Source organism: Pezoporus flaviventris, unplaced genomic scaffold (assembly GCF_033815535.1).
Source record: "Pezoporus flaviventris isolate CSIRO_AGI_PZ_B2104156 unplaced genomic scaffold, CSIRO_AGI_Pfla_v1 ptg000078l, whole genome shotgun sequence".
NCBI lineage: Eukaryota > Metazoa > Chordata > Aves > Psittaciformes > Psittacidae > Pezoporus > Pezoporus flaviventris.
The window spans coordinates 14,055,788-14,083,524 of record NW_026892626.1 but is presented as its reverse complement, the minus strand read 5'-3'; the positions used below and the strand labels follow the sequence as shown (position 1 = coordinate 14,083,524).

Genomic DNA, 27,737 nt, shown 5'->3' with positions numbered 1-27,737 from the left:
ATTGCTTTTTAATACAGTGGGTCCCGGCATCATAACCCATCACTCCATCCCCCTGCTTCTTACATGCGAGCATCCCTGGATGATTAAAGGAAGCACTGCCTTTTAAATCACTATGATTGGGGTTGATGGCTGTGTGGAGTTGGACACTTGGCTCTAACGATGTGTGAAAGTCTCCCTGCTGTGACCGGTTCCTCCTGGAGGCAGAGGGGGGGGGAAGAAAGAAGAAATCCCTCCTCCAGTGGGAGTCTCAGATCAGACTGTGGTTTGTCACTCAGGCCAGTAGCTCCAGGACTCTGCTTACTGCCTGCACATAGCTGCGAAAGCCAGTCCTGCTTCGCAGTACTAATGGGGATGCACATGTATGTGGCACCAGTGGCTTTCTGCTCCATGGTAGCAGATGAATCAGGGTACCCCTCTGGTGTGGGTCAGTATGACCAAAGCAGCCAAGCCCCATTGGAAGCTTGCTCCCAGGCAGGGAATGCCTGCAGGATTCACAGTGGGCTCTGCCTGATCCCACCAATGTTCCTGTGCTGGTGTCAGAGGGGGTATTACCCGAGACCAGAGCATTGCACGTGTGCACAAGCTGCCACGGCACAGGCATGCTGCTGGAGCATCATTCAAGGCTGTGAATCCTCTGAATGAAACACACAGTGAGCTGGATAGGGGACCCAGCCCCCGGGGGAGGCAGAGCACAGCCAGGACCTGCAGCCTGGAAGTACAGACAGCAGCTGCACAAAGATGATGTGAACCTCGACAATATGTTCTTCTTTCCCCACCACCTTCCTCTGTTGTTAACTTCCTAATGACAGCCGAATCCAAAGCAAATCTCAGCATGCACAGTCCAATTCTTCCCCTCCAGACAAGTTTCCTTCTCAGAGGCTCTCCTTGCTGAGATTCAATGTTCTGTAGCAGAGAGGAATGGCTGGGTGGGCTCCAAAACAAAGGATGCCTTTCCTCGCACTCAGATGAGGCCAAACAGAAGCACAGCAGGAGGCCAGACACTGGCCAGAGGTGTCCTGCAGCGAGTGACCCTCAATGTGACATTGATGGCTCTTAATTCCTAAGCCTGCTTTGGAAGGATTTCAGTAGATCCTATTTAATCACTGCAGCCTCTTCACCTCCTCTGTCTTGGCTCAGGGTACCATTACACATTCTCTGCCAGGTCTCTCCAAGAACTGGCCATCCTCTTCCTCCCCAGGTCCCTGCTGCAGGAAATGCCACCAAGCCCTTTGCCTGCTGCAGCCACCCTGGGCTTGTTTACTAAAGCACAGCTCAGCGTTTGCCTAATTCCCCCCCATCCACAGGAGAACTCCATCTCTCCCTAACGAAGGGCACTGCTTCCTAGGGGTGCACGACTGGGCTGTGCTGTGCACAGCATTAAATATTTAGGCGCTTGTCAAAATGTTGTAACAATTTCTCTGCCTTGTTCCATTAGCTCCGTTTCCAAAGGCCACCACTGGAACTACTGAACATTTATTTCTATTGAAACCAGCTTAGAAGTTACGATCTGAGAAACCGGGAGACAGGACAGTATGTTCTGCGGCGCCTGCTTTTCCCCACCACCGCTCAGCTGAGATACGCCGGCCTTTGAAATATCATTTTTATCATCCCTACCTTAGAAAAGCTAAACTAAAGAGATTGATTCTTCCGCCTGCTTGATTTGCTTCTGCTGGCAAAATAAGGTACATAAATATCAATCAGGTGGCTTCCTTGCTTAAGTTTTGGGTCCATGGGTTTAAACGCCTTGCACACACAGGTTGTGGTACCAGCCGGTGTGAGCTGGATTTCCTCCCCAGGTGCAAAGTAAAGTGTCTTTATTACATGACTCTCCTGTTGCTACAGAGGTATGCACATGGATCTCTCTCCCCCGCTGTCTGTGCATGAACAGCAGCTTATTATGCTAATACTATATTAGACAAAAGCACTTAAGAAAGCCGATGGAGACAGCAGCTCAGACTGGGGGAAAAGCTGAAAGGAGGGCTTATGGGTCCCAGGTTTGCTTTAGCTTCATGGTATCACCAAGAAGTGCAAAGACAGAGGGAGTTGCATGGGGTGGGGGACACCCGCAGCCCCCCAGGAATGTTGGGGAGATGCCCAATGCACCAGCCCTTGGCCGTGGGATCCCTCACACAGGCCACTGCAGGGCTCAAGTCTCCCCTGGCAAACCCCAAGTTTGGGCTTGGTGCAGGCCAGGGGATGGACCAGGGGGTCATGGAGAATCCCTCTCTGGAGACATTCATAACCCACCCGGACATGTTCTCATGTAACCTGCCCTAAGTGGCCTTGCTTTGGGGTAGGTGATCTTCCAACCCTAGCAATCCAGTGATTCTCTGAGGGCTGGTGGCAGCCCCATCACCAGCCTTTCCTCCTTCTGGTAAAAACTGGTAAAAACACAAGAATGCTTTAGGTTTCCATAAGGACTTCCCCACGTTTTAATTCCTCTTTATTTAAAGCCACGGAAGAGCCCTGCTGCCTGCCCCTGGATGCTCTGCAAAGTTGTAATCCCTGCTAGTGACATCACAGCCCGTTGCCATGGCAATATCACAAACTCATCGCCGTGGGGATGTCACAAACTCTGTGTTGTGACTTCACCACAGCAGGGATGGGCAGCAAGGGAGGCAGTGCTTCCCAATCACCAGCGTCCCCAGTCATTAGCAAACTGGCACAGGAAATGAGGATGAAACACACATAAAACTGTTTTGTAAGTATGATCTATTGGAAAGTATTCCCTCGTGAGAAAGTACCTCCTTAATGGACCTTAAGTAAACCACAAAAGGCAGAGAATAAAACAGAAATTACAGTGATTTGTTTCATTGGGCACTTCATTGAGTAATTAAGAGGATAATTAGGAGAAGAAATATTAAAAGGCGTCACTCAGCCCTTGTCTTGCTCTAGAGGAGTGAGCTATTGAATGTGCAGCATCCTGTGATGCTTTCCTGCTCTCACACAGGGTTCCCTGTGCAAGGGAGGCATGCATGGATGTGCCATAACGTGAGGGATCACATATAGGATGGGAAGGAGTGAAAAGCCATCTCTCCTGTGACCTGGCAGGAGGTCAGAGCTCTCCCAGGAAACACAAGGTGGGAACGGCAGGTCGCAGGGAGCAAACGCCACCTTCTCAGCACCTCTTGCCACGTGGTGCCAGGCTTTGACACTTGTGCATCGCTTGTTTCAGTGCGGGAGAGGCTAAAGGAAAAACACAAACCAGCTGTGGCTGCAGAAGAGCTCTGGGGAGAGCTCGCCATGGTGAAACCTGTGCTGGTGAAGCACCACGGGTGAGGTAGACATGGCAGAAAGATGGAAAACCAGCTGAAAGCTCACCACAATGGTTACCCAGTGCCAGGAGAGCAGCTCTGTCACCCACCTTCCTTCAAACACCTATCCCCCTTTTTGCCTCTTCATCTTTGTCTTTGAAGAATATGTATAAAAGTACCTGTGTAGCTAACCCAGATCCAGATAGGACCCTACACCACTCCAAGAGCCCTCAGTGGTTACAACTTGATCTAAGCTGCTTCTCTAAGATGTCCAGCACTTCCCACAGACAAGGAAACGGTGGTGCTGGCCAACACAACCGTGAAATGAAGACCTACTCCAGCAATGAAACCTGCATCTCCTTCCAAACTCCCAGCACATCTTATTGCCCCCATTTACCCACCAGCATGGACACACTCCAGCACAGACGTCAGGACACCAGCTCCCACTATAGTGTCTGCAGCCCACATTACACACTGGGGACCCCAATGCTCACACACTGCCATGTCCTAGAAGGCCTCAAGGCTAAAGCCAGCCCCAGTCAAGAGCACTCTGTCCCCTGCAAGTCCCAAGTGGTCACAGCAGGGAGCAAACGCAAGCGTGGTGATGGGGAAATGTAAAATGGATTGACAGACTCCATGGGAAAAAAAGGGTGTTACTGGAAACAGTGAGTCCCATTGAACATGCATTTATAAACACTGTGATGATAGATAGGCTAATTCATGTTATTGCCTCAAACCACTTGCTCAGGAGACAGAACAAGCAACACACCAACCCAGATAAATGTGAAACCCCAACCTGCAACACTGCAGTGGTGACCAGTTGCCAAGAATTAAGCAGTTCTCAGGTCCTTGCTTGCTCCAGGACTCACATAGTTAGGAAAGGATGCAAAAGTCTGGTTTGTTTTAAACTGTCCTCTGTGGCTGGAAATCCCTTTTTATTCCCTTGGGGAGACAGATGTGATGGCTATGATCCAGTTGTCGCGTTGGTCCAGCGTCTCAGGGACAGTGACTTGTCAGGGTTGAGCCCAAAGTGTCAGATAACTGTCAGAAAATCCATATTCAGAAAGTCACCAGCCCTCCCTTTTCCCTTCCTTGGGAACCACTGCTCCCCTCTGTCCTCCTCTGCACTGGGGAAACAATCCCCATCCTCTTCAAAGCAAAGTAAAACTGGCTTTTTTTTTGGCTTGCTTCTGGCCCTTACAGGCATGAAAGCAGCTTGTTGGGAGACTCAAGTGCTCAGCACAGCCCTAAAAAAAAGGCTCCTGTTTGAAGTGCATGGATTGAGGCTGGATTAAGAAAACCCAGGAGGAGTGTCTAGCTCTGCTCCTGCACTAAAAAGGCTGAGCAGCAGCAGCAGCAGCAGCCGAGGCAGCTTCATCCTGCTCAGTCCTTCGTGCAATGCCTGGGAAGGCACTCCACGCTGGGGAAGTGGTGATTTCACAGGTGATGTTCACCCTCACCCAGGGAGGGGGTAATTACAGAGCGTGTGCTCTGCCTTCCGATGCTGCTGCAGGAGGAGAGCACTTGGCTCCTCACCCCTGCTGCAGGAGCACCCAGCACTGCTCTAACCCTGTTACCATTGAGAAGAGCTGGACAATTAACTTCCACAGGGGCAGATGAAGACCAAACAGCAAATGCAGGACAAACCACCACCATTAACCACCTCTGCCAGATCAGGGAGAGCAGATAGAGCTTGGGTGCAGAGCATATCCCAGGCACACAGTTTATCTATGGCTGGAGACAGTTTAGAGACTCACTTCTGAAGTTTCCCCCTTTCAAATAACTTATTTCCCCCCTTCTAGTCAATGCAAGAAGCAGGTTTCGAGCAACACAAACAGGGAACAGAGGATAAAACAGTATGAGAGCCCATACCTGAAGGTGCATCCTTCCTTTCTCACCACGCAGCGGGGAGGATGTTGCTGTCTCTCGGTAATTTTCCAACATCCTGTGTTGCAGGTAGATTTAAGCACTGATCATAGTTGGAGCTGTTAATAAAAAAGTGCAAAGAAAAGGGGTTTTATTGTGAAATGTAGGGCTGCTTCTCTTCCAGCTTTGTATTTATTATCAGGACTTTCTCTTTTTAATTCTTTTTTTTTGTATGATTGACCATGTTTAGGGTTCAAAGCTTTAAAAATAAATCACAGATCTTCTTTCATCTACTAGGCATGAGAGAGTCAGAATCATTACATGGCTTAAATGGGTATTCTGGGAGGGCCCCCGGACCAAGCAGTTCTTACTTTAACTGGGAGCCAGAGAGATGAAGGTAATTTGCAAATAGTGTTACTTGCTGGTTTTACTTGAACTCAAGGGAAAAGGGTGCAGTGGCTGCTTGTCATTCTTTGCAAGAAGCTGAACAAAGTGGAAACTGAGTTCACTAGTAAAAAAAGTATATATATATACACACACATATATATATACATACATATATACACACACACCACAATAAAATCTGCAGCAGACCAATTTCTCCCACACCAGGGGAACACCCCCTGCAGAACTGCAATGAAGCCGTGCATCAGTACATCGTGCATCTACCACTGCCTATGCACCAGGGGCAACCAGACCAACTGTCCTTTTCCCAAGAGCAGGTATTTAACTCTGAGACCTCAAGCATTTCTCCAGCTTGACTTTGAGCCACTTCTTGCTTACACAGTTTGAAGGACAACTTTCCCCTTTACCATCACAAATGTCTTCCCTCGGGTGAGGGAAGCTCCAATATCTGCAGCGCTGCCTCTTTACAGAGAATTGCCTATCGATGACTTTGTGGCTAATACACACAATGAGAAGCAGAGGAGCTAATATAATGTAATTTTCCATGTTTACTGCATTATTACAGTGGTTGAATCTGCTGATTAATTCCTATTTTTCTTGCCATGTCTTTCTGAGCATCCCTTTTATTTTTGCCCTGCTTATCTGCATACAGTCATTTATCCGTGCGGCTGGTATAACAGCAAGCAGGGCCAAAGCTATCATTTCTCCTCCCTTTCAAATTTAATCTTGCAGACCTCAATCTTTGTGATACTGCTATTATTTTGTCCATATCTGATCTAACAGGAACCAGCCATTATTTATGCCTTAAAAAAAAAAAGAAAAATGGAAAAAACTAATCTGAGCAGAAGATAATGATGGCTGTGGCACTAATGATCCCTGGCATATCTCCTTGCAATGAATCCAGTGCTAAAACAGAGTCCGTTTGTTTCCCTTCTCTCTACATAACTGTAAGAACAAGCCCTCATGCACAGGCAGCTCCCCACTGATAAACAACATTGCCCCCATCTCCCAGGAGATGCATTTCATTGCCAACCCTCTCAGCAGTCCTTCTTATTGTCTTAAGTTATTTACCCAAGTAGTGGAAAAACAACTCAAGTGGAGCCGGACGCTCTCCAACAATAGGACTGCAAGTGGTTTCTTCAGTGTTGTTCCTGTACAAGCTAGGAAAACCTCTTCCCCTGATGGTTATTAATTGAAAAGGGAGCGGGGAAAATTCCTATAATGTGAACAAAATCGGAAAGTGCTCTTCATTATTGTTCCTTGAAGATCAAGACATTTTGCCACCAGCTTCTTTAATGCTCCCCACCTCCTGTCTCCTGAGCAGACTATCACACTAGCTGGAGATCATCCACTGAACCGTCCAGCCGAGCTGCTCTGCATGTGCCAACCACATCAGCCAGCGGGGATTGAATTGGGAGTGGCGAGGTGACAAACTGAGGAATTGCTCTCCTCCCTTCCCCTGCATCCCAAATAGCCACAGGCTTTTCAAACAGCAAATGTGTCCGTAGGCATTGTTCGTCCATAATCTGCACCATCACTCTATGCCATGCTCTTCATCTCTGCCTGCAGCCCAGAGACCTTCACACACCCTCCCCTTCCCCCTAGGAATATTACAAATAAATCAGGGGGCCCCGTTCGACTCTTGGTCTGTGATGGAGCTGCTTCAAATGTACATGGGACTGACGGGGCACGGGATCCTGCTTGTCCCCTGCACCTCAGGATTCACACAGGTGAAACTCGTGGAAATCAAACTGAGCCCTTCCCCACATCCTCTGCCAAACGGGCCTGATTTGGGGAACCTCCTGCTCGTGTCAACATGGAGCTCCCAGGAGCTCCTGGGAACCCTGCAATCATCTTGCATTTCTTGGTCTAGATACAACACAGCATGTGTTATATTTATTATTAATGAAAGCATAAACATTCTAAAGAGCATTATTAATTTTAAAGCTACTAATAACCATCAGCTGTCCCTTACTTCACTCTGCAAGCCTGAGAGCAGCAATGAAAGAGCAAACTCTAGCTCAAAGCATCTTTAACAGAGGCTGCTGCGATCCAGAGCTCAGCTCCACAGCTCAGGGCTATGAGCATCCCATGAGCAGATAACACTCATATTGCCTCCCAGAAGTGTCATCTGCTCCCATCTGAGGTGCTCCATCAGCACCAGGGGGAAGCAGGAAAGGGCCATTTCTGACCTGAATTCTCCAGCATCTCAGCAGGACAAGCAGATAGGGCAGATGTGTCAGAAGAGCACATGTGCAAGTACAAAGCATCCTTTGCACACCAGCAGCAACGTTTTCCTGCCAGCTTGGCACATCAGTATTGTTGGTGGATAACATTTCCTTTGTATTTCACTTGCAGGAACTGGGAGAAAGATGTATTTTACAGAGAAAAGTCACAGAGAGCCCCTCCTTGGAAAATAGGCTATTTTTGGTACTGTAATCCCTTTCCTGTGGAAAAGAGAGGGAGGCCCAAGATACTGAGGGAGCTGCTGAAACCCAGCAAGGAATTTGGCAGCAGAGCCTGGAGCATAATTCAGATACCAAGGAACAACAAGCAGGTCCAAGCCCCACGTTTCAAGACTGTACCAGCCTCGGGACTGAGATCTATTCTTCAGCACCTGCCTGCCCACCAACGCTGCTGTGAGCCACTCCAACACGAGATGCTGCAGAGCAAGGAAGGTGACAGCGAACACTGTTTGCTTACCCAGATCTTTCCTAAGCATCCAAAGACCTGGCTCCTCATCCGAGTGCTAATTCTCACCCTCTTTGAGCCCAGTTTTTTGCAGCTTTTCTACAAATGCAGAATGCATTTGAGCGATCAGCACAATGTTTAGTGAGAGAATCGTATGCTACATTTCCGCTTGGCATGATTTTGAAATGGTGAAGCTGTTAAGCTCTGAAAGGGAGGTTTTAGGAATACAGTGAAAAAAAAAAAAAAAAAAAGAAGCCAAAACCAAAAATAAACATAAAGGAATCATTTGGATGGATCCCCTTTTCCCAGAGAAACAGTGCATGCTGGCTGCTACCTTCCAATGTCAGGATCTCTGCAGTTGTGTAGCACTTGGACTCTCATTACAACAGCAGGGAAAATAAATTCAGAGTCAACACTAGCACACAAGAGAAGGAGAAACTTTTCCTAAGCTGTGAGCAAACCTCTTACAACCTTCTCTAAGCCACAGTCTTATTGCCCCTCAGGGCCTCCCATCTCACTCTTCCCCAGCAAGGGTGATGCTATTGGAGTAAAAAGATGTTGCTTTTATTAGCACATGCAAGTGCTAGTATAAGGAATGACAATGGTCCAAGGTGGAGAGAAGCCATGGCAGACACCCTGGATATGCTCGGTATCTGCATTTTCCAGATAAACCCTTCCAAAGGGAGGCAAATTCTGCCTCGCTTTGTGGCCCACCTTCATGCAACACATCCCCAGTGGTGCTGGTTCCTCTAAGGACCTAGGGCATTCAGGGGGTCAAAGAGGCCCTTCGCCCCAACCAACTTGCTTTGCACAATGCAGTGAAAGCTCTGCAGCCCCTATGTCCCCTGTGTCACTCAGAGATCCCTCCTGAATTATGCATCACTTTGCTGCTGTGCAGGCTGACTTGGTGACTTACTTATGCAGCCAGTTATTGGGCTGAAGGACACTGCTCCGATCACAGCCATTTTACATTGATTTTTGTCATAAAATGTGATGCAACTATGGATCAAAAGACACACCCCCCCCCCCCCCCCCAATCCATATATATGTGACAATGTCCCACTACACCTGTGACACAAAGTAGTAAGGTGATGACACTGCCAACAACACTCATACCTGCTTCTTTTAGGTCCACCCAACCAAGTAGAGCTGACAGAAACAAGGGCTCTTTCTCTCCCACTCCAGCCTCCCCTGGGTCACTGTGAAGCATTTGCCATTCAAAGAGCTCTTGCAAGAGAGCCCTCCTGGGAGGGTTTGGATCAGACATCAGATTAGGTTACCTACAATGGTAATCATGAGAAAAACCTCATTCCCCAGCATGTTCACATCTGTGCACATCTCTGCGGATGTCAAGCATGCTCCTGATAAAGGCATCTCCAGGCCAGTTCTGTACATTAACCCACCTTCAGTTGGGCACGATAAAGAAGAGGAATAAAAAGCCTTTGCCCCCATCCCCTAAAACATCTCCATCTCTGCTCCTCCCTTGCCTTTCTGAAGGGCCAGATGATCTTGCTTTGGGTCCATGTAGTCACAGGACAAAGCCAATGACCTGTACCCCCAAATACCTCTGGTATTTTAAGACTTGCCTCGACAAAGTCAACACCAACCTGATACACCATTGATAAAACCCCTTTTTCAAGGGAGAAACCAGGCTGCAGACCCCTAGAAGCCCCTTGTGCAAGCATTTCTGAGTCCTGCCTTGTGATTTTCCCTCCTGGACTCACCTTCTTCCACAGCCTTGAAACTGCAATTGCTCTGAAAAGCTCTCTGTCACTCTAAGTGGAGAAACTCATATCTGAAGCATTGACAAAGCCCTGGGATTTAACTTTTATTGCAAAACCAAAGCCCCCTCCGCACATGGCCCTTCCCTAATGACAGCATCACTGTAGCTGCCAACTACTCCTGAATCACAGCACTGTTACAAACAGCTTGCAAGACCGGGTAGAGCACACAGTGACCTGCAGAGGACTTGGGCTGAGAAAACAGCACGATAAATAATTACTTTATGGCAAGTCGAGGGGCAGCTTTTCCACAAGGGGGAGAATTTTACTCTGTGCTGGTGTTTATGTTGCAAATTGCTTCTGCGGTGCTGTCTCAATTGAGCATCTCTCCTCATTGTTCCAGGAGGAAGGGGTTCAGGCATCCCCAGCCTCTCCACTGAGCAGCCAGGCTGGCAGGATACAGCCTGGTAGCCTCATCCCAAGGCATTGTTTTTACATCAGGTAGGGAAATAATTCCTCTGGGTAAGGTGGGTAACAGCACAGTGATGCTCATGGTCAGGGGGATGCACGCAGCCTCCACTGACCATTAGTGTGTGTATGGCCTCCGGGATCCCTTTTGCTTTTTCAACATCCCTCCATCCAATTTCCAAGTGGACTAGTGGGATTCATGGAAGGCTGCAGCTGGATCTTTAGATGTCATACAGCTTGCAGAATATTACCTAAACAAGCACACCCCTCTTTCCTCCCTCACCCAAAGCATGGTTATCAAGTGCTGAGTATCTTTAAAGACATCACTGTGCAAGTGTCCCTACTACAGCACAGCAAAATACACTAACGCAGGGTGAAAATAAATCAGTATCTATGGAGGAGGTCTCCTGCCCATAGGCACTTCAGGGACAGTATGGGTATTTCTTCCTATTGGCATGCTGCTGGCTCTCAGTGCAATACTTAACTTCATGACAAAAGACACAGAAAAGGTGCTGGAGGAGGAAGGGAAAAGATTTTTCCCTTCCTTTTGATTTACACATGGTTCTGCTGGCACTGCCTCCTGGACATGTATTTCTCCATGCCCAGCTACTGCTGAGCATGATAATACAGAAGCACAGACCCAAGCATTCACTGTCTGTGGGCTCCACTGTAGATCAGCAGCGTGATAAGAAAAAGGCTTATTTGCATTGCCAATATTTGCAGCAGGGTGCCGAGAGCACAGTAAAAAGCATCCAATTTAACCTTCACACCACGCACCTTCCTGAAGCCTTACCCATCAAATCGCCCCTACCAGCCCTCTGTGCCATGCTGTGATGGAAAGGCAATCAAAAGCACCTCTCAAGTGCCCAGAGCATGCAGCCATGGCAAGGTCACAGCACCCAGCATGGTGCCCAAGGTGGGGAAGGCTCCTGTGACACTGCTCAAGCCCCCACAGCCCAAAGCAGCCCTCTGGCTCCTCTCAATCACATCATGCTTTCAGGCCCATCATGCTTTCAGTCCTCAACTATGGAGCTGGGAAACACCAGGGCAGCCCGGAAGACAAGGGGTTGTGTTATCACACATTCATCATCAGGAATGAGAGCGCGTAACTCAACACAAGTGTCCTCCATTGGCTTCAAGGGCACCAACACATTGAAATTCCCAGCTGATTCAGGGCTCTCATTTGCACTTTTATCACAGCCATGGCCAGGAGCTCTGGGAAGGCTTTCCTAGCAATTCCAAGAGTTCCTCTAGGACTGGTAACATTGGTTTCCACCTATGCAGGGTTTCGTGGATGCTCCTGAAGCAGAGCAGGGGAGAGTGATAGAGGGATTTTAGCTATTTATGAATTAGAAGAGTTGTTTACTTATTTTAAACTGGAAAATAAAGATTTTGCTCAGAAAAAAGAGGGGTTTTTTTCCTTGATTTTTTTTCTCAATGGCTTTTCTAATCATTAATGCTTCTTGCCACAAAGAACAACCAGGCAATTCCATCATATTACCTTGGATATCCCATGGCAGGCAGTTAATGTTATTGGTCATAAATCATGTCCCTTTCAATCTCCATTATATAGGAAGAGCAAATTTGTTATGATGCATGTGTCGTTACACGCCAATGCCTTTTCATTATCATATAACTGGATATCCCCAAGGTTCATAATTTGCAGCATAATAATAATTTTTAAAGAACCATTGGTAATCAATAGCACTCAGCATCCCTGTCAGGATCATTTGCAAAACAAATAACAACGCTGATCTCAAACAACTTTACAGGAGGGATATTTAATCCCCATGAACTGCATTATATGATGGATGAACAAGGAATCCTAGACTACATATCATGTGTTTTCCTTGGATTAAATGTCACTTCAATCAATGTTGCTACCAGCTGCACAATGCTACTTATATTTTCACTAGATAATGACGAAGTATTGCCTTACAAACAGACATTAGCTACGTGCCGGGCACTAAAACCACATGGCAGCTCTATGGGGTGTGAGGAAGAGGGCAAGGTGGAGGGCAGAGCAGTGAGTTAGCTGATGTGATGCTGGATAGGGAACACACAGGTGGGGTTTCTCCACAGAGCTCACCAAGGCATGGACCTGCCCTTGTTACCAGAACAGCCAGCATAGCTTCCACACCAAAATCAAGGCACTGGCACAACAAGGTGCTGTTTGCAGCCCTCTGTCAATGCAGAGCTTGGGTTTAAGTTATAGGTAGTAACTCTAGAAGTGCCTAGCACTATTATTAAATAAGAGGTTCAGCAGTCTGCCTCATTAGTTAACAGACAGACCTTGAGGACAACAAACAGAGGCTTGATGCATTTACTGCTTTTCATTTTCCTTCAGCGTGTATCACCAGAGGCTGTAATTGGAAGGTAACTTTGTCCTGACTGCCCTGGCTGCGGTCGGTCTGTCTCAAGTCCATCTGCACCCCAGGCTGTGACAACATTTAATGGAGCTTTTACATATAAAATTGAGACAGAAGCAGTTGACCCGGCAGGCAACGAGTGCACGGAGAGGCACTCCCAGGGATGGCACTGACTACAGGGTCTGACACATCCCCACACATCCCTGGCTGCCCTCGATAACGCAGCCAGCAGCCAGCCCAAGGCTCCTTAATGAACACCTCTGAAGTCAGATTAAAGTCAGCCACAACATCTGTGGTTCAGCAACCTCACTGTTGGGGAGCCTGAGTTACCTGTTGCATGGCCAAGAGCCAGCCAGCTCCTGCATCTTTCCTTATAGATGGTTTTCCAAGGCATGAAATCCATGTTTCAATTTCCCAGGCAGGTTTCTGCCTCTCCGGAGCTCTCCGGCAGAGCCATATCTCACTACTTACAGCTCGAGACACCTTTAGCAAAATCTTCAGTTCCTACTGATGTGGAAAATTCATGCATTTCTCTCCCCGTGTAGGCGCGGGTTTGGCATCCGTGGCATTTCCCAGTGATAAGCCCCAAATCACTCATCACTGGAAAGCCTGCACTTCAGTAAGGATGGACAGAGTCGGGGGGGGGGGGGGGGAACCCAAACAAAGAAACACACCAACACAACACCCTTGGACCCAAAAAGCACTTTAGCTGCTGGAGATTACACAGTCCTATTTAGCAATATCAGAGAGGATTTTCCACAGAGGAAACATCTCCAACCTGGCTACAGGAAGGCAGGAAAATTAAATACGTTGAGAAGAAGAAACCCCATGGGATTTTGCTTGTTTGGGTTCATTTTTAGAGACAAATGTGTTCCAGAAATGGGATTAAATGGGGCATCCTGGCACCACTTCCAGCTCAGCAGCACCTCAACTGGGCTGCACACTTCTGTTGGAACTAAATGATCTTAAGGTCCTTTCAAACCCTAACTATTCCATGATTCTCTGGCTGCCCCAAGGAAAATGCCATTAAAGAAAACACAGCTACTTTTAAAGCTGAAAGGACAAATTCTCCTCCCATTTACAGCAGTGACCTCATGACTCTCCACAAGGTTGGGCAGGCACAGCCCTGAGTTGGGGCTATTTTGAGCATCCTCCAGTCACCAGGCACCCATCAGGCAGAAAGCGCAGAGGAGCAGGAAGAGGCTCTCACCTCAGACAGTCAAACCCAACCTGTTAAGACACTGATAGGGTAAATGAGGGTAAAATGAATCCCCTGCTCAAATAGAACACTTTAATCCAAACCCTCCAGCCAGCCTGAAGGGCTGGGGCACAACCCCATACAAACATGGGCAGGAGCAGCGCTGGTGCATCTGCTGCCATCCCTGCTGAAGCATTACACATGCACATGTAGTACAAACTCATTCAGGGCTCTTCCACAGATGAAATATTTAAATGGTTTATGCATTGCTATCTCTTTTCATTTAAATAAGATGGAATAGCTATAAACTGACTTGGGATGACTTGCTGTCCCCAGCACTTTTCCCCCCCCTTCAATTTCCCACCTGCAGTTTCCTCAGGCTCTCATTCAGCACAATCTCAGAGCTTCGTAAGCACAATTCATGATGGTAAACGGATGGAGACCTCTAGGAAACCTCAAATGCTGCACGGTGATGAGGAAGCACCATTCACTGTTAAGCAAGCATGTAGGCAACAGTGTGGCTGAAAGGATATCGCGCATCAAAAGGGATGCAGAGCCTGGCCTTTCCCATCTACGTTTGGGATGAGCACCATCTGCCTTGCCACCCAACTCAAGTAGTTTGCATCACCCTTTTGGGGAGCTGCTGCTTTCACCCCCAAGGCAGCAGCTGCATTTTTTAGCTGCTGATGACACCACTAAAAGCAAGGTGTGTGGCAAGCTCTGGAAGGCAAGACACAACCAACACGTAATTCTCTGCTGGTGTGCTCAGGCACAACCTGAAACCTTCAAGAGCATCAGGCTGGGAGGTATTTCCCAGCTCATGTGGTCCAGGGGAGATGCTACCCCAACACTCAGGCTTTCACCCCACAGCCATGCCCAGCTCTCAAGCCCAGAAGACTGCATGCACACACACAGCTTCATTAGCAAAGTCAATGGGCAATGAATGATCAAAGCAACCAGGACTTCTACCCAAATTCTCACTCTTGAAGCAAGGGGACCAAACATTGCTGTCTGTGGTTCAAGGGGAGAGAGAACATATCTGTGGGCAGGGAGGGAAGATCTCTCCCTTGGACTGCAGAAGCCTAAAGATGGAAAACCCTTACAGCTGTGTGCACATCCATACATGTAGCAGAACAGGCCCTGATCCAGCACACACATCCATCTGTCATCACCGACATTCAGGAGACTATTTAAAATTAAGCAAAAATTTCTTTGTGCTGCATAACTAAGGACAAAGAAAGAAAACAAGTCTCATGGCTCAAGCAGAAGAAGGTGTTGAAGACCTTGATCCCAGCACCAATGCCCCAGGTAACTCTGGGCATGTCACTTCACCTTCAGGTTTACCCACCAAATGCAGCTGCCAGCTCTCCAGGTCCAGGAATCTCCAAGATTCCCCTTACACCTATAAGGGGCTCTCAAAGGGTCACAGAAAACCTTACCAGCTTTGAAGGCCATTTCTTTTAAAGCTCATCCAGTTCCAACCCCATGCCATGCACAGGGACACCTTCCACTAGATCAGGTTGCTCCAAGCCCCATCCAGCCTGGCCTTGAACACTGCCAGGGATGGGGCAGCCACAGCTTCTCTGGGCACCCTGTGCCAGTTTCCTGCTGAAAATAAAACCAGCAGCATTTCAAACCAGAAGAGGAGAAAAGCAAGATCAAACACACTTGTTTCCAAACCCAGCCTAATTAAAATGAAGTGTATTCACTGTTCACCAGCACAAGTAAGAGCTCCAGTGCGAAAGAGAATGCGTCATCCCAAGGGCGATGCAACATAACCCTGGTTTATGGCTGTTTTGTTAGGAAGATAAAGGCTGGGGGGAAAAAAGCAATATATATGTGTGTGTATATATATATGTCAGAAGAGGAACTAGTAATTCTTCATTAAGAGAGGGGAGAAAAGCCATGCGGAAAGAAGGGGGCTTTTCCTTAAAGCTAATGTGGAATTAGAGAACCTACAATTGAGTTCACAACTGGAAAGGATTTTAATACAGAAGAGGACTTTTCTGCAAAACTGTTAGTGAAGCTCAAGATTAACAAACTGACCCACACAGTAAGAACCACAACAGACTTCTCTGAACTTTGATGTGGTGGTGATGTTCACTTTGCTTGTAAGCATTACAGCTGGACTCGATCTTAAAGGTCTTTTCCAACCTAAGCGATTCTCTGATTCCTGGTGGAACTTTAAGACTCACATCCCACAGATTTAGTGCCCCTTCTTCCTTTAACAATGAAGCAGAACAAAACCCCACAGCCTAATTTCTGCTCCACTGTGAATTGGAACAGCTGTTGAAACATGTTGACTTATTTAAGAGTCCTCAAGTTTTCCCTTTACTCCTCTGAAGCTGATGTTCTCCAAAAGCAGCTGTGTTATTCCTGTGCTTGTGCTTCAGTATTTCCCTAGACAAGGTAAACAGGAGCCAGGCCAAGTGGGCCTACATGGGTGTCCATCCCTACCCTGCAGTCTCAGTCCTACCTGCCTGCACAGCAAAGCTTGGCAGATGCACAGCTCAATCCCAGCATCCTGCTCAGTTCACCAAGCACAGCCCTTCCTAGCATGGGCCAGGTCCCCACAGACACTAGGGACAGAGGCTCAAACACAGACAGCATTAAAGTTCAATGGTGCCATAAAACACAAGAGATAGGTTAGAACTCCTGGATTTTAGATAGAAACTCTCCATCCCTTTGGGCCAGAAGTTGCGATTCACTGCTCAGCACCACCTTCCCAGGAGAAGGCGGCTGGAAGTGACATTACTGCAGTGCCTCTCTCCATCCCCAGGCATGAATCAGCTCAGTGACACCAGCAGTCACAGCCCTCGTCCTGATGGATGCCCTGTCTATCATGCTCACTATGTCTGCCCACATTTGTACCTGCTGTGCCTTGAGTAGGGGCAGAACCAGCATAAGGGTTATGAGCTCTGTCTCCAAGCTACATCTTGGGGCAGGAGTAAAGCAGGGGCAAGTTTTTATACCCCCAAACCAGTGTGCAATGTTGGGTTTTTTAAATCACTCCTTTTTTTGTGCTGCTTGAACAACTTCTCTCTTTTTGCTATGAGAGCTCAGAAGGGAGGGGGGGAAATGCCCCTTTAGGGCCAGGCACAGACTTCTTTGCACGATGATGAACTCCTCAACTGTCCCAGGCTTTTTTTGCTTGTGATCAGACTGAATCAGCTGCCCAGTCTGGAGAAGGAAGAGTTAACTTCTAATGTCACAAGATGAGCACTTGGGCCATGCAATTACCATCTCTGTTAGAATACCTTGGTGAACACCAGCATTAATGGAACCAGCACTGAGCCGCAGTCAAAGATGCTCATCCTTTGACAGTGCTCTATTGCAACAACTTTATTTTGACGATACTGGATGATTAATGCTTACAGCCACTGTCATTTCCTCTGATAGATTTTGGGGCTGTGCAATGGCATTTGCTCAATGCACCGTTCTTGAAAAGCTGCACTTATCGTAGCGTGGAGGAGAGAGATGCTCCGAGCATCAGCCATCAGCGGGCAGGCACTGTGCAAGCTGCAGGTGGCCAGGAGAGTTGCTTTGAGGAATATGGGGATGTTTATGGAAAGCCTTGCCTAGGAAAGGCTGCGGGGTGAGAGGAAGGTATGTTAAACAGCTGGTGTTGTAAGGAATGCTGAGAGTTTGTCTTATCCAGTGAAAAGAGACTTCTATATCACAGCCAAGAGCTGTAGTAGACCTAGCTGTTTTGCCACTAACATACTGGAAGATCACACCATGAGCTGAGACTCTCCAGGTCTGACTTGCAGCCGCATCAAGCTCTCAGAACTGCTCTTGAAGCCAGAAAGGATCGAAAAAAATCAGCCTGATCAATCAATAAAACAAGACAGACACAACAGCATTCACTAATGGCAAAGAGCACCCTAACAACCTTGGATACCTCAGTCTTCACCTCTATGCTTCCAAGTGCCCCCCACCTGTAACATGAGGACAAGAAGCATATACCTCACCCGGCTGCTGCAGCATTCTCCTGATCAGCTCATTAATTCATGCAAAGCATTAGCTAGACGGCAGATGGATGGCTTTACACAACAGTCCTTGCTACAGTGAAATATTGCCACTGAATTCTCCACCGGTACACTCCCACCTAACCAGCACGGAGCGGTCCAGGCTCACGCAGGGACACCCACAACGCCCAGAGCAGTTGGGTCTGGGGATTCCCTGGCTGCAGACACCCTTTCCACAAGGCTTCTCTCAGCTTTGGTTTTCCTCTCGTCATATTTAAAAGCTGTCTCGGGAGCGTAATGACTTTAAACTCACTCACGGCCGCAGTCAATCAATGGAGCGGCTGCTCGTGCCTCGCTCGCAGGCGGTGATGAATGGGGCTTTCGAGCTGCATCGCTCGCCTCCGAGCGAGAGGAGAGTGTGGGCAGAGGGTGGGGAAGAGAAGCGAAGCCAGAAACAGGAATTAAAGGAAGAACAGGATGGCGGGTAGGAAAACCCAACCTGCTCACTGCAAACCTGGGACAAGCGCTCTGGAAGGCACGGCTTGAAGGGAGCAGTCCTTGCTTGCGTTAGCCTCTCTGATCCGTTATCATCACGTACCTTAAATAAAGCAGCTAATACAGTTATTGCAGATAGGTGCGAACCCCAAACCTGGCTTGTAAAGAGAACCCGCGCCCTGGCCACCAGCCTGCTCCCTGCACACATGCCCCTGACCCAGCTTTCCTTCCCAGTAGGAGCTGAAGAGCTAACACCAGAAAGCAGCTCTCAAGAGCATGTCTACCCTCAGGACAAGTCGATAAAGGGCACAGTGTTGAAGGTGTTACCCCTCGACTCTTCCCGTGCAGCAGCCGACAGACACAAGCCCCACTGGGTGACACATAGCAGCACCCTGGCTCTCCATCCCTGGGCAGCAGAGAGGAGCAGCACTGGGTGCTTGAAGCCATGCCAGAGACTGGAGGGACAGGGAGCATCCATGTGAGTTTCCAAGGAAGAAAAAACACAAACACATGCATATGACCCGTGCCTGGGGGAGCCCAAAGGGGCTAATCCTGCTGCAGCATGATGCCAAGCACCCTGCTCTACAGAGAAAAGGACACTGCTCAGCATTTGAAAGGACCTGCTTCACGTCTGGGCTCTTTTTCTCCCTCTTTCTCCAGTTACAGAGTCAGGTCAGTGCTGCACAGCCTGTGAGCATAATATGGGAAACAGGTATTATCAAAGAAGCTGCAGTTGATGGTGTGAGCATCATAGCTGGGTGTTATGAGCCTCGCAAAGCAGAGAGGGGAAAAGAGTCAAAAAGAATGAAACCCACCACACCAGCAAAGTAAAAACAAGAGGCAGTAAAAGTAAATTAATGATGTTCCAATTTGAGCAATCACCAGTTAAGAATGTGTAGAAACCCCAGCAAATCCTGACCTGGGATATAAATACATCCTAGGGTTCCTTTGACATCGCATATCTCGTGCCTCACTACCCACAATTTGTTTTAAAGCCAGCAGAACCTCCAGATTTATTCAGGTACCTGTCACTCACCATTGTTTCACATTTACCCCACATATTTATACCCTCTCCCCTCAACTCTGCACACCAAGCACTCCATATGGGGCAGCAATAACCATTTGATATGCCATAGTTGGGTGATAAATTAGCTCAGCTCAACCACCTCCCCTCCCTATGCCAAACAGCCACAAGTCTGGGTCCAATTTATTTAGAGCCTGGAAAAACATCAAATACCTCATCAGAAAACGAACCCGTCTTCTACAAATAATGTTTTTCTACAGCTTCAAGTGTCAGTTTGCTGCACGTTACACTGGAAAAGGCCCTGCACAAGCAGGATCTAATCCCAGCATAGGTCGAGAAAGTGATACCATCACACCTTGGAAATGGAGGAAAACAGCAGCTCAGGAAAAAGGGAAAGAAAGAACCCTCAAAGGTTTCACAGCTGATGTTTGTACCTATGAAAGGTTCTGAGATAATGCATTTGCAGCTGGGATAGTTTTGCTTTGGGTATTTAACAAGAGGCTTTACATGCATTATTCTTCCCTCCTTCCAAGCCCTTCGCAGTGATGCTCACGGCTCTTACTACACCTGCGTTTCTAGGAAGAGATACAAATACACCAAAAGAAAAGAGAGAAATCCAGCAGAATTGTTTCAAGCTGCTAAAGACACTTGTAAGGAAAGCAGCATGAGGGAATACACAGGTGAATCCAAGTTCACACACACATATATATAGCTCTAGGAAAGAGGAAAAAAAGAAACCAACATTAAAGTACCTTGCACTTAGATATGAGCATATACTGTAGCAAAATATACATGTCGTTGATAAGATATATTGGAAGATGTTTCCCCAAAAGATGCCATAGAAAGTATGGAATTTATTACCTCTGCCTGTCCATTTTCCAAAGATATACACAAACAAGTTGCCAAAGCTGCCTGCAGTTTAACTCCATTAAATCCAATGAATGAGTTTGGCCCACAAAAAACTCTGCACTTACTGTAATAAAGCTAAAAGCTGATAGCAGCTGATACAGTGAAATGCATACATTTCCATACACTTCTTCATGCTGATTTAGAAATACAAGTGAGCTACAGAGACTGCCCTTGTCCAGCTCCTAGAGAAATGCTGAAATGGAGGAGGCAAAAACCCAAACCTTGGAGTTTTCTCCTCCAGTCTCCCCTAAGCACAAAGGGGAGAGGGATAGGGGAAGCCAGTGGGGCTGTGTTCACTTTGGCTTTTCCCACAGACAGTCCTGACCGCATACAATGGGTGTGTTTGAACAAAAAGCCTGATGGTTTGGTCCCCAAATTGGGCAGAACCCCAAAGAACAAGGGTAACACATCTGGACCCCATCCTGGGACACCCAATTCTCCCCTGCTGGTACCCAGAGGGGAGAAAATGCTCAGGCTCCAGGACAGATGTAGGATGCTCTGCTTCACAAGGCATTTGGCCACAATTACATTTGCAGAGAGCTCTCCTCATGATCAGTGGCTCTCCAGCCACTAGATCATGTTGAATTATACCCTGAACCTTACACTGCATGGGGGATGATGCCAGGCAGTACAGAGGCTGGACCCAAATGACACCACATAAGCCTCCCCTGATTCATAAGGAGGGTTTTTTTTCTGTTGAGCTTTGGGTTTTCTAAATGCATACAGCTTCCATGCTGCTGCCATAACCACACCAACTCCATCCCCACCTCCCTGGCCCCCCATTGTGTGACTCCTGCTCCCTTATACAAGCTGATCCACACCCTGCACCCTCAATGCCACCTCCTCCAGACCCTCCTGCCCCAGCTCCTCATGGTGCATGAGGGCTCCAGGTCCCCCTCACCTGGAGTTCACTCACACAGCTCCTGTCTTAGACATTTATTAGCATTCATTTCCATTATAGGGGTGTCTCAGACAACCCTTGTGCTAGGTCCCACACCTACATTCACCACTCCAGCAGCCAAACTACACCTCACGTATCACTTCATGCTCTTCCTCCCCTTTCTGCACTCCAAACCCCTGCCACCCTGGCTGCCACTGCTCTCTTCATGGTGTAGCACATATGGGACCAGGGCTCAGGGGCTCCAGCCCCTTCCCCTCAACATCCCCATAGCCCTGCCGCTTTCACAGCTCTGTCTCCTACCTCACCCATGCTTTGGGGCCATGCATGGCTCCATAGCCATCCCACTGAGCACACCCAGGTCCTCTCCTTCCCCACCAGCCCCCTCTGGGCCCAGTTTGCCAGTGACCATCACACCTCCATCTCACCACACTCAGCCCCAGTGCTGTCCCACTATCGGGCTCGCCTTGATTCTCCCCAGTCCCTGCGTTCACAACACCAGATCGATCCAACAACTACAATGGATCATGAAAAAGACTGCTCAAGGCTGTGCTCCCAGCATGTATCACCCCTATAGCAGCTTCCCCTCCTCTTCCACCCTTCACCTAAAACCCTTGCTGATGCTTCCCCCAGCTTCCCCATCACAAACAGCTCCAAAAGGCACAACCTACCTGCATCAAGCCCCTAGCCCCACAACCTCATCTTCTGAAGCATCTCATTATCCTACAGCAACTCCTCCTTAAATCCCTCTACTCCAGTGGGCTTTTCAGTGCTCTTTGCTCAGAAACCACCTAATCCCAGGCTTTTCCTACACCTGGAGTTAACATCAATTCACAGCCAAGCGCCAGCAGCTGGGATGCTGCGAGTGTTGCTGTGCTGCTGTTGTAGCTTTTCTTGGTGTGAAATCCCAGCCCTGGAGCAACCAGCAGAGAAACTCCATGCGGACCAGCACAGCTAGGATGGGGCTGCTGCTTCCCTTGTCCCTTTGGGATACTGGGCTTCACTGGCACAACCTCATCACTGGTACCCAGCACATGCACAGGAAAAATAAGCATCATTAAAACATGCCTGAGGATGGGGGAAAATAAGCATCATTAAAACATGCCTGAGGATGGGGTTGAGAGTACAAACAGGCAGGACAGCACTGGACTCTCTGGGGCAGGGACCACATCCTGTCCCCATCACAGCTTTTCCAACCGCAGCACTACATCCAGAGCTTGACTCGGAAACATCGGAAGCACCGGACACATCCTTCTGTTTGCATGCACTGTGCATAGGATGGGAGAGCTGTAATAAATAATCCATAGCTCACAATAATAAACCTTGCACCTCGAACAAACCAAAAGCCTGACCTTTCATAGTTAAGGTGTCCTGGTGAGAGGTTATATCTTGTGGTTTGTGATCATCAAACAGGAAAGCATCAGCCAGACAGGGAGAACAAGCTCTTATCTAGACCTGATTTCTCTCCCCTCCAGGGGATCCTGTAGGATATTTCAGTTCTCTCTCACTCTCTGTATGACTCTTCCCTCCCTCAGTTGCTTGAAATCAGCCAAATTCACAATCTAATCTGGCCCGGAGTCAAAGGGGAGAAAAATCAAGTCCTAATGCAGTGACTACTTTGAATGGGGAATTGAAGCCAATCAGAAAGGCATTATTGATCCCCGCTCAGAGCACCTCGGTCAGGGAGGGGAACGCTGCGGGCAGCCGCAGAGCTGCCCACCGCCTGCCAGGCCTGCAGCTTCCCCAGCACTCACCCGGGCTGGGAGCCAGCCCCATCCCACACGAGTTCCCTGCCTGAGAGAGCACCCAGCACCCCTGCGCCAGCACTGGCGGGCACCCACAGCGTGCGGTACCCCACATGTGTGTGTTGAGAGCGTGACCCACCGCGGGTGTTTGTGCACAAGCCCTCCTAGTGTGCATCGCTTCGGAGTGGACCCATCTCAGAGAGCAAGGCTGCTACAGCAAACGGGGGGTGTGTGCATGGGCATGGGCAGCATTAGTGCAAGGCAAAGCGCGGGCTGCAGGGCTGGGAAGGGAGTGTCTGTGTGTACGTATGTGTGTGTGTGTGTGTGTACGCCTGTGTATGCATATGTGTATGTGTGCATGTGTGTGTATGCATGTGTATACCTGTCCCCACCAGCTGCCTGCTTGCGTGACCCACAAGCACAGTCCCTGCAGTGGGCAGAGGGAAGGAGGTAGCGGGCAGGGGGAAGGAGGTAGCGAGGTGGCTCACCCCACGCAGTGGGGCAGGTGAGGCAGAGGATGGAGAGCAGTCGAACGGTGCCGGGCTTTGCTCTGGGCATCCTTGGGTGAGCTCCCGGTGCTTCAGCCGGTGCTAGCGCTACACACTCCTCTGCCTTATGTAACGTCAGCGGTGATGGAGACCGGGGGAGAGGAGCTCCCCACTGACCCCATCCCGAAGCAGCACCTGGACGCCCCCCAGTAGGGTGAATCTAGAAGCCAGGCAGAGGAGGTTCCATTGCCGGCGGGTGCGCTGGGCCCACCTCGGGGCTGCCCCGCTGCGGGACAGGTCCGGCCGCCGGTGCCGGTCACCTCCGAGAAGCTGCCGCCCCGGCTCGGCAGGGCCAGGGCACGGCTTCCGCTGCGGAGGGGGTGTCCCGGGGAAGGGGCTCAGCCCGGAGGCCCCCTCCCCCGGGAGCCAGCGGGGAAGCGGGGCGGCAGTACCGGGAGATGGGGAAGGGGGGGGGGAGTCCTGGGGAAGTTCGGGGACTCCCACATCTGGCAGGAGGGAAACAGCCCCCCTAAAATAAATAAATAAAATGAATAAAGAAATGAAATAAATTAAACCCCAAACACGCGGGGTACCGGTAGCTCCTGCCCCCCTCCTCGGGCTGTGCCCCCCAGCCTGCCATTGCGCGGATGTGCGACCACCGGCACCTCCTTACCTGCCGGCGCCACATCTGCTGCTGCTGCCTGCCCTGCTCCGGCTCTTCCTTCTTCTTCCTTCTTCCTCCTTCTGCTTCTTCCTCCTCTTTCCTCCTCCTCCTCTCTCCCTCTCCCTGCTGCTTGGGGCTCTTTATGGAGATTCATTCATTCATGCCTTCCCATCGGTCCCTCAGCGTTTCCCTGCCTCCCGGAGGCAGACCGTGTGACGCCTCGCCCCTTTCCAGCCACTTTCTGCTGTCACAGAGCGGCGCTGCCCCAGCCCGCAGCGGCTGCCGGGACTGGGACACGCAGCTCCGGGCCCTGGGACCGACCCCACCTCGGGGTCTGGGGAGTGGGCACGGCACTGACCCCCCCCCGGGGGGCTTTACAGGCGGTCTCAAGCGCCCGTCAACGAGGCGTCGGGTCTCCCTTCTCCCGCCCCATCCCACTCCCCGCCGCCACCGAGCAGCGGCTGCTGACGAGAGGGAGCGGATGGGCCCGTACCCCCGGGGTATCCCTCGGCCCCTCTTCCCCTCTCTGCTCTCCCGCAGACCGTTCTTGCTCCCCCTCTCCTGCTGCCTCCGCGGCAGGACCGCATCCCGCTCCGCGCAGCGCTGCCCCATCCACGCCGCTTACAAAAGCGCTGACTCAAGCTCGGAGCGGCTGAGCCCGGCGTGGGGAGCCCGGGCCCCCCTGACAGTCAGGCACCGAACCCTGGCCCGAGTGTCCCCCATATCCTGGGGTCCTCCAGGTCACCGGGCCAAGTTCACTCCTGCCCCAGCCCTCCCCAAGACGGGGGTGCCCCAGCTAACCAGCGCTACCTACACCCTCGCTGCACTTTGAGGATGCTGGAGGCATCCTCCGGCCGCCACCGAAAGCACCCTGCTGCCCATTTTCTCCCACTGCATCTAAACCTCCAGGCCGGGGCAAAACAGAGGGTCTGGACTGGTCTAAGCCCCGCAAGGTGCCAGGCTGGAGGTGCTGGAGGGGGTTATTTTAGGTGCTAAACTTCGAAAAGGGGGGGGGGAGGCTGGGATGCCTCCTCTCTGCACAGACACCGGGTTGTTCTTTCCAGCCAGGCAGGGCGGAAAAATCCTCTTTTTCCCTTAAAGACATCGTTGGAAACGTGAAGAGCAGCGTCTGGGTCTGGGCGCTGCCGGAGCCTTGAAGCGACAAGCCGTTAATTTGGGGTGAAACCCCTTAAAAATACTCTCCGAAGGGCCCCGCCCGCTCCCCGGTGAGCCGTGCCGTTTGTACAGGCGGTGCCACCCCCTTTGCCAACGTTGCCATCAATTTCTATTAACGATCCCTTTATTCACCGCTGCAAACTTCTTAATATTTCATTACCTTGCAAAACCGGCACCGAAACGCTCGGAGCTTATGGAAGGAGGCGAGTCCCCGGGCGGGGAAGGTGTGAGCTCCCGCGACCGGCTGAGCCCGGCTGCCCCAGCCCCGGGTGAGCCTGTTGATACAGGGCCCCCCTTCCACCTCTCCTCCCCTCCGTGGGGCTTTCCCCCGGGCTGCAAATCACAGCCTGGATGTGGGCAGCATCGCGGTTCCCACGGGCTGCCCGTCCGGGGGAAGGCAGGGATGAGCGGAGATGCCGAGGTTTCTGGACGGGAAGAGCGGGAGAAAGGAGAGGAGGGTGCGAGGACCCCGACGGCCAGCACGTCTCCAGCACCGGGACGCTGCTGCCGCCCGGGGCCAGCCGCGCACGGGTGAAGCAGCCCCTCTCCACGTCGAGCGGGATGGGGCTGAGGACCACACGGTTGTTTGGGGTGGTTGGAGGGGTCCTGCCCCAGGGGGAGCTGCTCCCCACTCGCCCTGGCATCCCCGGGTACTGCCTCACCCGTAATGTGCGGCAGGACCCGGGCAGGTGGGGTCCTGCACAGGGATCCCCCCCGAAGAAGGAGGGGGGCATCCCAGCCCCACGCCGGGGTGCGGACGGGGCACCCCTCGCGGCCCCCCCCAGCTTCATTAAAGCTTCATTAAAATCAATCAAGCAAATTCTCTGGCAACTCCGGCCGCGGTTCAATGCCCGCCTCGGTCCCGCGGGCTCAGCCTGAATTTGGGAACTGAGACGGAACTTTACAGCAACGTCTGTCATTAGAATTAAAACTGCAACACACCCACGGGGGGAGGAACACGCTCCCGCCTGTCCCCCACTCCCTGCTTTAAAAACAAGCAAGCGAGAGCGGCTCAAACTCACAGAACAGCCCCTGCTCCCCGCTTCCCCCGGGGCCGTCCACCCGCAGCCGCACCGGGACAGGATGCTGCCCCCGGCCGGATGCTGTGCCTGTCCCCCCGCCCCACCGGAGCAGGGACCCCCACGCCCGTCCCCCTCCACTGGTTTTCTTTAATTAAAGCTCTATGTGCAGCACGTTTCGCGAGGACCGAAATAGCCGCTGGAGGAGCGCATGTGGGGAGGCAGGTCCGAGCTGCCGGCGTGGGAATGCAGAGGGATTGGGGGGAGGGCAAAGGGGGAGAGAGCCTGGGGAGGCGCTACCACAGCCCCCAGGCGTGGGGCCGCCGGGGTTATCAGGGTGCTGGGTGAGACACATACACACATAGAGCCCCATTCCCGGAGCAGAAGACCCCCATCCCCAGCAGGACACTGCTCTAACCCCGGAGCACCGGGGCTTCCCGCGGGCAACAGTTGCAGCGGCTGCAGGGATGCACCCCGCAGGCACAGGGATGCACCCCACAAGCGCTGGGGGGGGGGGGGGGAACACCCCAAGGTTGGGATCCCCCATGGACAGGGGATGCTCCCCCGGCTTCGCGCCCTCGACCCGGCAGGGGGGAGCTCCGGGCCCGCCCGCCCCGTCGCACAGGTGTAGCCGGATCCGAGAGACCCCCGCCCCGCGGTCCCCGCTCGCTGAGCCCCATCCTGCGCTGCCGCCGCCAAAAGTTTGGCGACAGGGAGCGGCCACCGGAGGCTGCGTGGGGCTCGCCGGGCACTCGGGGTCCCCGGGCACCGCGGTGGGGAGACACTGGGGGGCTCAGCCGGGGGTCGGTGGCGGGAGGAAGGGAGGGGGATGAACGTGCGGGCTGCGGCGGGGGCTGCGGGAGCACTTACCTGCTTCGGCGGCGGCTCCCGGCGCTCGGCGGCGCGCCCAGCCCCGAGGCGCGGTGATGGGCGGCGGGAGCACTCGGCGGCTGCGGCTCCCCGCGCCCTTCCAGGCGGGCGGACCGGGGGCAGGAGGCGGGCAGGGAAACGCAGCCTGAGCCGAGCAAATCCCAGTGCTGGAGCCGGCCTCCGAGAAGAGAAGGGCTGCAGCTCCTCACTGCGTCAGGCGGAGAGCCCTGCCCGTGCAGGCGGCGCCGGGCAGCGCTGCCAGGCCCGGGGGGCTCCCATCGGCACGGCTCGGCTCGGATGGGGTGGGCACGGCTCGGCTCTGCGGTGCGGCTCGGCTCGGCTCGGCCTAGCACGGTCCTGTTTGGCTCGGTACGGCTCTGCTCGGCACAGCTCGGCTCGGCACGGCCCAGTTCGGTTGAGCCTGGCTCACCCTGGCTCGGTGCGACCCGGCTGGGTCCGGGCGCGCTGTCACGACATGGAGCGATCAGCGGCTTGTCCGGTAGAGCCGG

The 27,737-nt window shown here is 51.3% G+C and overlaps 1 protein-coding gene across 2 annotated transcripts in view; it reads right to left on the bottom strand.

Moving 5' to 3' along the window:
- ELFN1 (extracellular leucine rich repeat and fibronectin type III domain containing 1) overlaps positions 1–27,360 on the bottom strand; it is a 105,986-nt gene extending 78,626 nt beyond the window's left edge. The window contains exons 1-2 of one of the 2 annotated variants that reach the window (XM_061473554.1): positions 27,229–27,360; positions 5,127–5,239 (exon numbers count right to left, since the gene is read on the bottom strand). The gene's annotated coding sequence lies outside the window, so the exon portion shown is untranslated. Of the gene's footprint in view, positions 1–5,126; positions 5,240–6,596; positions 6,706–27,228 lie in introns of those variants that run through there. The other variant, XM_061473555.1, reaches the window with a different exon arrangement.
- Positions 27,361–27,737: the final 377 nt, after the last annotated feature.